At 41.1% G+C, this 10008-nt stretch overlaps 1 long non-coding RNA gene across 2 annotated transcripts; it reads left to right on the top strand.

The window, feature by feature from the left end:
- The first annotated feature begins 6078 nt into the window (after positions 1–6078).
- On the top strand, positions 6079–9790 carry LOC104861110. Of its 2 annotated transcripts, XR_779909.2 has the most exons (4): positions 6079–6208; positions 7033–7323; positions 9105–9335; positions 9451–9790. It is a non-coding gene; the product is annotated as an uncharacterized LOC104861110 (long non-coding RNA). The 2 variants fall into 2 exon arrangements; XR_002025277.1 differs by having other exon boundaries at positions 9105–9790.
- Positions 9791–10008: the final 218 nt, after the last annotated feature.

The raw sequence follows: 10008 nt of genomic DNA, 5'->3' as shown, positions 1-10008 counted from the left end.
AACAGCAAAAAAGATATTACCATTAACACCCCTCAAAATACTTTACAATTTCCCCTCACTTCAAACATACTTATCCCATCTTTTTTGGCAATGCGTCCTCTTCTGCAATTTTTAAAAATTTAAACATTCACCACATTTTCACTCAATATATTACCTGCATGTTTAATGGAGTGAGTCATAAGAAAGGAATCCTGAAATTAGAAAAATTTAATCAGATAAAGGACTGCCTCCTTTCTATAGAGAGCGGTCACTCATTACCTTGGAATGCAAGCAGATCTTGGGTGTGTGGGGGGGGTCTCTATCTTTATTACCCTGGATCTCTGTAGAGAGATGTTGCTGAGCTTTATTATCCTAGAAACTTCCTTATGTGAACATTGGCTAGAAGTACCTTTGCTCGGGGACCTGGAACGTGCAGGAACATGAGGAATCCGTGACGAAATGTCTCCCAGGGGTCACCTTCTTGCTTAAACTCTTGATGGTTTGTTTCCTTCTGCAATTATAACAATACCCACCCCTGCCTTATCACGGTCCAGGAGGTCCTACTCGATCTGGCCCTCACCTGTCTTTCCAGTCTCACTTCATTCGTTCTTCAGTGAGTTCCAGCCGCTGCACTGACCTTACCTGTATCCGGTGGGCATGCCAATACCGGCGGACTCAAGCCCGGGATTCATGTAGGGCATGAAGAACCCGGAAATAATGGCGCGTGACAAATACCCACCCCTGCCTCATCACGGTCCGGGAGGTCCTACTCGATGTGGCTGTCACCTGTCTTTCCAGTCTCACTTCATTCGTTCTTCAGTGAGTTCCAGCCGCTGCACTGACCTTACCTGTATCCAGTGGGCATGCCAAGTTTATCTTCGCTTTATTGCCCTTGAACCTGCTGCTCCCTCCTAGGAGCAGCTTCTCATTTTGGACACGGCTCCAGGGTCACCTCCTCAGAACAGCTTTTCCTCCCCAGCTCCAGTCCTCTCTATCACATTACCACTGCGTTGTCTTCATGCTGCCTTTCACGACTTTCTGCTCACTTCTGTATTACTGCTTGTCTTCCCCTCCAAGAACGTAAGTACTTGGGGAGTGAGGAACTTGCTTTGTGCTCAATTTTTAATTTAGAATTTAGAATACTGCCTGGGTTATTTCAGGAAATATTTGTTGAATAAATGTTAATGTAAAATAGAAATAATCAGCTATTTTTATAGAACACTAGATAATAAAGTTAATGTGATTGTGTTTTCTAAACAGTAAAGTATAGAAGAAATGTACTAATAGAAATATTAAGCTGGGAGTGGTGGCACATGCCTGTAATCCCAGCATGCAGGAAGCTGAGGCAGGAGGATTGCTTTGAGTTCAAGGCAGCCTCGGCTACATAGTGAGTTTAAGGCCAACCTGAACTACAAAGTGAGACTCTGTCTTAAAAAAAAAATGAAAAAGAAAAGAAATATTAATATCAGGTCCAACCAGGTAGAGATCGAGGTAAAGGGTTATCCCTATTGTGCTCGAACAGTCATCATTGTACTCCAGAGCATAACATCCTCTGCTGGGTGACATGTACCAAAACAAGTCAATTTTTAACTATGTAGGTTCTTCATATTTCCATAGCCATGTTACTTTCCACCTATTTATGAAAAACTATAGAATGCATAAATGAATTTGACAGTGTTTTCATTCCTTCAGAACTTAGTTAAATATAGGACTAGATATTCAGCAGGGGAATTAATTACAAATTAATTGAGTTGAGTTAATTATACAATGTATGATTAAAACTACTCTGAGAATATAAAGATTAACACCCAGTATTCTTTTATCCACTCAACAAATATTTACTGACAATCTTCAGTCTTTAGATGTCGTGCTAGGTTCTAGGGACCCTGGGGACTTACTAATGAAGATGAGTTTCTAGCTTCAAGGAGTTCAGTTTACTACCAGACAGACAGATAGATGAATGAAATTGCCAGACATAAGCTAATATTAAGATCATACGCCATAGGTTGAAGGAGAAAATTTGTATTCTTTTTCTCTCAACTTATCTTCTCAATGGGCCGGTTTCCTCATCTATTATGTACAGTCCCTGCGTTACACGCATTGAAGGTTGAGATCATATAGTCCTCATGATTTTAATATCTTCCTTCTAGATGTTCTTCCTTTAACAGGGATGGAAGGCTTTCATTCCAGCTGTGAATAGCTTCTATCAGTGGGGAAATTAGGACCTGTCAAATCTCTCAGTGCTAAGATCAAGTGAAACTACATAGGCAAAACAAATTGTTTTGTAAATCAGTGTGAGTCAGTATTATCCGCCCGATTCTCATCACCAATAGTGGCTGAGTTCCTGCTATGTGTAGGATACTGAGACAGGCACTGCATCTGGAGTAAGAACATTTTTTAAGAAAGTAGGAAGGGGGGCTGGGGATTTAGCTTAGTAATTCTGCCACCTGCCTCGCAAGCACAAAGACCCAAGTTAGATCCCCAGTACCCCCCAAAAAAGTAGGAAGGGACAAAGTTGGAAATTAGAATGGAGATCACATTGCACAGTATAGTAAAGTCTAGACAAAGAAGTTCAGACTTGAGCTAGCAAATAAATGAGAGTGAGACTTAAGAAGCATGGAAAGGTAATGTGGGAGATCATTACTATGACTATCTTACTTGGTAGTACTTTGTGGGGGCTGGCATGCAGATTGTGCTGGTCCCAGTGAAGGTGATTAGAACCCTTGCCAGGAAAATAACAGGGAAGAATGGGAAAGAGATTGACAAGAGCAAAAGATTGTAAAAGATTTAGATTGCAAACTCCTTGTTAAAAATGAAATAGTTACATGCATGGAATCTTAGAATCAGCCTTCCTGAGTTCAAATCCTGTCTCCATTACTTGTTTACACTGTGTCATTGAGCAACTTGCTCAATCATTCTGGGTTTAAATCTCCTACTCTATAAAATGAGGATAATATTAACGCCTTCCTTATCAAGTTTAAATGTCTACCAAGAACTTAGAATAGCTATCTAGAAACACATACACACCCAATAAAAATTAGCATTATTACCATTGAAATCTTTGTTATGTGGCTCACACATTTCTACATCAGACTCTTCTCATAAATCTAGGGAAACTGATTGTCCATTGTAGCTATAAGGCTTTTGAGTGGACACTCCTGTAGCTTTTCACTTTAATGACCTTTAACTGAAGGGGCCCTTCATCTCTGCACTTATTTCAAGTGGATCTCTTCTATCTTCGATCTCATTGTCACCCAGACCTATTTTATCTAAAATCTTAAGCCACAGTACTCTGTGTTCTCCATATTCGGGCTCTTCCAAGAACTCATTTTTCATCTTGAGGGAGGAGACCACCCCTACATATAGAATTGGGCAACTACGGGTTCACTAGGTAACTATGCTCTTTCTAGAATGTACCTGAGCAGCCATGACAACCTCTGTAACCTGTCATCAAATGAGCATAATGGTCCCAGAAAGTCCTGTCAGAACTCTACTCTCCCCTTCTCCACTGCTCTGCTTTGTGTAAATCCTGCTTGCTATATTCTCCAGGAAACTCCAATGGAAATAAGCTTCACAGATCTAAAAAGAGGTATATAAGGAAGCACAAACTTCTATTCGGGGCTCTGAAGACTGACAGGAGTCATTCGCTGAGCAGTCAGCCTCACTAAAAGCCGCTTTTGCTCCTATCTTCGTGTTAAAGAGTTATCTGTTCCAGGATCCTCACTGTTTCCAAAGCCGCTTTTGCTCCTATCTTCGTGTTAAAGAGTTATCTGTTCCAGGATCCTCACTGTTTCCAAAGCCGCTTTTGCTCCTATCTTCGTGTTAAAGAGTTATCTGTTCCAGGATCCTCACTGTTTCCTGCTTCAGTCACATGGGTTTCCAACCTCAAAAACACTTTCATCTCTTTTACCCTCCATTTTCTCCCAATGGATGGGCTCCTTACCAGCCTCTCTTCTCTACTTCATCTGAACGCTTTTGTTGGTTATCTGAAGTTCAGCTCCATTCTCCCCTCAAGCCATCGTGGTATGAATTCTGTCTCTTCATCTTTCACTCTCACTGTACTCTCTCCGATGACATTCTGAATATCAAATTTGATGTTCAAATTTCAGGTGCCCTATGGACTTCTCTGCTGGATACTCTTGTTCTTATTTTCTCTGAAACATTTTGCTCCTTTAGCATCCAAGCTCATACCTTCTCCAGCGGTTTCCAAAACCCTATGTCCATTGTTTCTGCTTCTTTATGGGCTTCCTTTTGTTTTAATCATCCGTTCGATGCCGCGGTCCCATTCTTCATTTATTACTTCTCTTATGCTGCACACTTTTCAAGAGCAAACATGGGTAATTTTGCTCTTTCTCACTACTCACATGCCAGTTATCCACAGATCTATATCAACAGATCCCTCTCTTTAAGCTCCTGGCTTCCACATCCAGTTACTCTGTGGAAACATAACCCACTGACAATTCAGAGTCAATGTGTCTAAAATGCATCTCAATGTTTTTCTTTTTAAACTAGTTCATCTGACTAATTTTGTTTAATCTCTCAGCTGGCAGCACTCCTTTTATTCAATCACACAAACTAGAAAGCTAGCAGATATCTTAGATTTCTTCCCCTGCCTTCCCTACTCCCCACGTCCAAGCAATCATTTATACTTGCTGAACCTACCTTCTAAATATTTCTGGGCTCCATTCCCTCCCCACCACCCTAGGATGGACGCTCATTTATCTTGTTTTTCTTGGACCACTGTGAGTGTCTCTTAATTTCCCTGCATTCAGTCTTGGACCCCACAAGTTGATTCTTTTTTCTTATCACTTCACATCCATGCTGTGCAGTGTGACACTTGAGATTTTGCCACAATCTGGCACCTAGAAAATTCCCCACCACCATTTGTGCCGTTCTGTGTTGCAAACTTTATACTCCTAAAAATTTCAATTGCTTTTATTTCCTGACCTTGCTCTGCTCTTTCAGAGTTGCAGTTCTCTGTATTATACAATACATATTGCCCCGAAAGCCCTGAGTGCCTGTCCCTCCTACACATGCTCAGCTTTACTGCTCAGGTTTAGCATCATTTCTTTCTTTAAAGGAAAAGGGAGGAAAGAAGGAGGGAGGGGAAGAAGGAAGGAAGGAGAATCATTATGTCATGCCTTCAAATACAAAAGTCTACTTAAATTAATAAAAATAGAAATATAAACACTTTGATTGTGTCTTGGTTAAAATTAAAAGAAATTAGACGTCAGAGTCGATCTGATATCTTAGGGACAAAATCCTGTTACATCAAGTACTAGTTATTAATAGGGAGGTGGGCTGGGAAGCATCTTCACTCCTGTAAGCTTTGTATTACAAAGAGCAAAGAATCATTTGGGGGAGAAAGGGGTCTTTATACTCTTTGAAATGTATGGGCAAAGAAAGAAGGAACCTCCTGAGATAGTCACAGCCTCATCGTGCGCTCTTACTTCAAGGATGATCCAAAAAGCTAAATAAAATTTTCTGGAATGTAAACTTTAACCTCAAAGCATGTAAAACAGTGCACTGTTTATTTAATCTATATTTGTTTTAGGGACTGGAACTTGCTCTCTTTAATTGTAAAGTAACTGTTAATCTTATTCATCATTATATAAATTGTAGGAAGTATAGAAAATTATTCAGGCCCCTGAGTCTAGTTTCTTTTCATGCCGTTAGTGTGGTGCATAATAAAAATAAGACTTTGCAGCTGACTCAAACCCAAAGATGGTAAAGAGTCTACCTTCTTTGAAAATGTATTATCCCTTTTTGCATCTGCATGTGATTACCATGCACCCAGGTTTCTAAGAAGCCCTGCTAAAGAACCAATCTCTATAGTCTCTGGATAGAAGTTTCTTTCATAACCTTCAGGGTTCACTTATTTTTAACTTCTCAATGGAAAAAATAATACAAAGGTCCTATACTTAACCATGATCTGAATTTTCCAAATGCCAGAAACAATTTGAAGCTGTTCCTCCACTCTATTTTCCACTTCAATACTATTTTATCCTTCATTTTTCAATATTAAGGTTATTTTCCATTTCACAAATTGGCTGCTAGTAACAAGATATTTAAGAACAGATAATCTTTCTCTAGGTTACAGAGCCTGATGGTAAGGAGAGATTCAGAGCAGGACTACATTCATTTTCTAATTACTTCATCATGTATCCAAATAAAATGACTTCTCTCCAAGAAGCATGGTCTGGTGACAGCCTGACTGTCAGGGGAACAGGTAAGAGACCCCTGGCTCTTGGCCCTGGCAGCTTATATGAAGCAGAACTTGATTCTGTGAAAGTGAGTGCTATGGTCAGAATGTTTGTGTCTTCTCCAAGTTCATATTTAAAAACCTAACCCCCAGGGTGAAGGTACTAAGAGGTGGAGCCTTTGGGAAGTGATTGGGTCATAAGGCTCCACCCTCATAATGGAATTTGGGCCCTTAAGAACGTAAAGAAGACTGTTTGCCCTCTCCATCTTCCTCCCTGTGAGGACACAGCAACAAGGCACCATCTATGAGGAACAGAACCTCACCAGACACCAGTTATACTGGTACATTGACCTTGGTCCTCCCCGCTTTCAGAACTCTGAGAAATAAATATCTGTCTCACATAAATAACCCAGCCCAACATATTTTGTCCTAGCAGCAGAAATGAACCGAGAGACTTTAGTAGTCATGTGGCATCGCTGATCTGTGACACAATGAATACCTAGACAGTGGCAGGCTTCTAGCTTTGTGTTCATATCCGTTATGTGAATGGCTACAGCCTCACAAATGGCTAGTCACTCAGTTGGGAACAGCCTTGAGGAAAAACAAAATTCAGTGGCACACCTGACATTTCTGCTCTTCAGTGGAAAGGAAGGATTTAGCCTCATCAGTTTTCTTGGATTAGTAGATTTTTTTAAATGCATCTTTGATATATCCCCTGATTTGGGAGTAAGAACAGTAACACTAGTATATCTGCAATTTGTTGGGTTCTTACTATATGTTGCACACTACATTTATTTTCTCAACTCCTTCCTAACCTAATGACTGTTACTTGTTCTACTTTACCCATGTAGGGTTCCATAACAAGTGGCAAACCCAAGATATAAATCCCCAGTCTGATTGTGAAGCCTACAACTGGTGACACTTGCCAGTTCAGTCAACCAGAAGACAGACACATCTAAGGGCTCACTAGCCCAGCCTCGGGAATAAGCAGAGACACGAGAACCAGAGCATGTGGAAGATATCCCCAAAATTCTTTGGCACTAACTTCTTGGATTTACATAGTATTTGCTCTAGGACTATGGTAGCAAACTTATGGCACATGAGCCACAACATGCTGTTCGTATCATCGAAAGCTCTAAAAGGTTTGCCATCATTGCTCTAGGAAATCTCTCAAAAGCAGATGTCCATGAGAAGGATGGCATCTGTGCAGTCTTGGTCCCCTGATAAGCAGATGGTCAGATAGGATTAGAAGCACCAGGGATTTATTAGGGAAAAGCTCTGTGAAAAATAGACTTCAGATTACAATGCAAGGATCCCACCTGTGAAAGGAGAGCAAGAAATAAGAACCAATCAAAAAGCATCTCAGACTATAGCACGATTCTAAAATCATTTCAGGGAAACCAATGGGGAGTCCCCCCAAGTCAAAGTCACTTAGCAGTGAATACAGGAGATGCCCAATGGACTGCTTAGGGTACATGTGGCTTCCTCTCTGTTTCATTGTACAAGAGTGGTCCTCCCCTCCCCTGCTGACCAGGGGCAATTACATCTTCCCAGACTGTGACTCCACTTTTGTCTGCTGGTCTGTCCCCAGACACAAGGAATCTAGTATTTCCTGGAATCAGCAGCGCTTTCATTTTATGAGGACTTTCCTGGGCCCTTCGGCACAGATGTTACCCTTTGGGGCATGAAAACCTCCACCATATGTCAGGGTTGAGGAGGTGAGAAGCAGAAAGACCAGAGTGGATCACAAGAATCGGTTGCTAAGTACAGCACTCCCTTTTACCTCTTGGTTCCCTGTGACCTTGCTACAAGGGCCACAGTGACTTAGAGTGTTATCTGGGAGTCCCCCATCTTTTCAGATAATTGCCTCTGAGCTGAATCCTGAGCTGGGTATTTAGTAAGCGTCTTGTACCCCACTCTGTGGTTGTTTCTAGATGGCACACTTTGTGATACAACCAGAAGTTTCCACAACCACGGACTCACTCCACACTTCTTTATTGGGAGTGGACATCCTAGTTAATGCTGTTTCATGGGTTGTAGTGTGCCCTGCATGATTGTACTGGCTGAGACCACAGGCAGTCAATGTGCAGTGCAATATCAGGATACATTCATTTGTTCAACAATATTTTTGAATAAATATTTTTTTTACTTTATTATACTGGGTTTGTAAGTACAAAGATAAACAACTAGCTATAACCCTTAAAAATCTTTTGACCAAAGAGGGTACCATAAAGGTAAACAAGCAGCATAGGATTTGGCAAGGGCTATGATTGGATCTCTATGGTAACAGCAGAGAGGGCATCATAGCAGTCTGTGGAGCTTGGAGGTTTGCATATTAGAGAAGTTAGCCAGAAAAAAAATAATGGAAGAGGTATTTGCAATTGAATGCAGCTTCTAAGGTTAAGTGAAGGCACGTGCAAGGAATTCAGAGGAGCCCAGGCTTCTCAGAGTGGTGGGAACAAACAGGTCGCTAAAGTCCTTTCTTCAATATTCGTCAGTAGGGCCAGTGTTAATCAGCTTTATGTTACTGTCACAGATACCTGACATAATAAACTTAAGAAAAGGTTTATTTTGGCTCACAATTTTCAGCCTGTGATCAGTTGGCCCTATTGGGTTAAGCCTGTGGTGCCACGCCACAGTGGGTGTCTGTGGCAATGTAGAACTGCTCATTTTATGGCCAAGAAGCAAAAGAGGGAAGGGAAAGTGCTGAGGTCTCATATTCCCTCCCAAAGGTACATGCTCAATAACCTAAAGACTTCCCAGTAGATCCACCTCTTAAAGGTTCTACCACCCCCCAGTAGCACCACAGGTTGAAGACCAAGCTTTTAACACGTGGACTTTGGGAGGGACACAAAGCAATAGCAGGCCCTTTCTTATGTCAAGGAGAAACCTCTGAAGTTATTTGCCATGGTCTGTATTGCAGAAGATCCCTCTAGCACAATATGGAAGATCAACTGAAGGTGAGCCATGACGGGAGCAGTAAGGAGGCGAAGTTAGTGAGACTCGATGACAGTGGGTGTGAGAGAAATGTCAGAACCAAGGATGGCGCCAAGGTTACCAGTGACTGAAATAGGAACAGAGGAAGAGAAGACAATTTGTAATGATGGGTTCAGCTGCAGACACGTTGGTTTTTCAATGCCTATGGGATAACCAGGTGAATAGAAAGATAAGTAAATCTGGAGCTAAATATTGCTCAGACCCAGAAGTTCCCTCCCCCAATCCCAGTCCTACTGAGGGAACTCTAATGAGTGCACTTGAAACTCTCTTAGGAAAAGGAAAGAAAGAGACAGTAGACACCTCGGAGTTCCTGAGCTTCTGCTTGTGATTGAGTGAGAGCAGAACAAGGAAGGAGTCTTAAGAACTAAAGCTTCGTATAAGGAAAACTATTGCCGGAGACAACAGGCAGCCACAAGTTGTATCATCCTTATTTTCGTGATAAACAGGAGGTCTGAATGTTTGCAAGCCAATAAAATATTTTGAAACCTTGAAGATTAGTGTGCTTTAAGGTTTTGGATGAATGCCATTCAGAAAGTGTTTCCTTTTTGAAGTTGTCATTATAATAATGAATGTTTTGTATTTGGGGAAGTGGTGTAATATTTGGAATGTTCAGCCCGAGGGAAAAAGATTAGTAGCTAATTCTAATGACTTCTGGAGAACCTGAGAATTTTAATTTGAATTATGGTTTTTTTTCTTCATCCCAAAGTCAAAGCAATGGTAAAAGAATGAAAAATTGAAAACAAAAAAGTACTTTGACATACATCATCTGATTTGACTGAATTTATAAATAAACAACCTATAATGAAAGCAGGCTGATTGTGACGGTCCTT

The sequence above is a fragment of the Fukomys damarensis genome, unplaced genomic scaffold (assembly GCF_012274545.1).
Source record: "Fukomys damarensis isolate Sample0158 unplaced genomic scaffold, DMR_v1.0_HiC HiC_scaffold_5, whole genome shotgun sequence".
Classification (NCBI taxonomy): domain Eukaryota; kingdom Metazoa; phylum Chordata; class Mammalia; order Rodentia; family Bathyergidae; genus Fukomys; species Fukomys damarensis.
The sequence above is the reverse complement of the archived record's forward strand: the minus strand, read 5'-3'. Positions and strand labels throughout refer to the sequence as shown.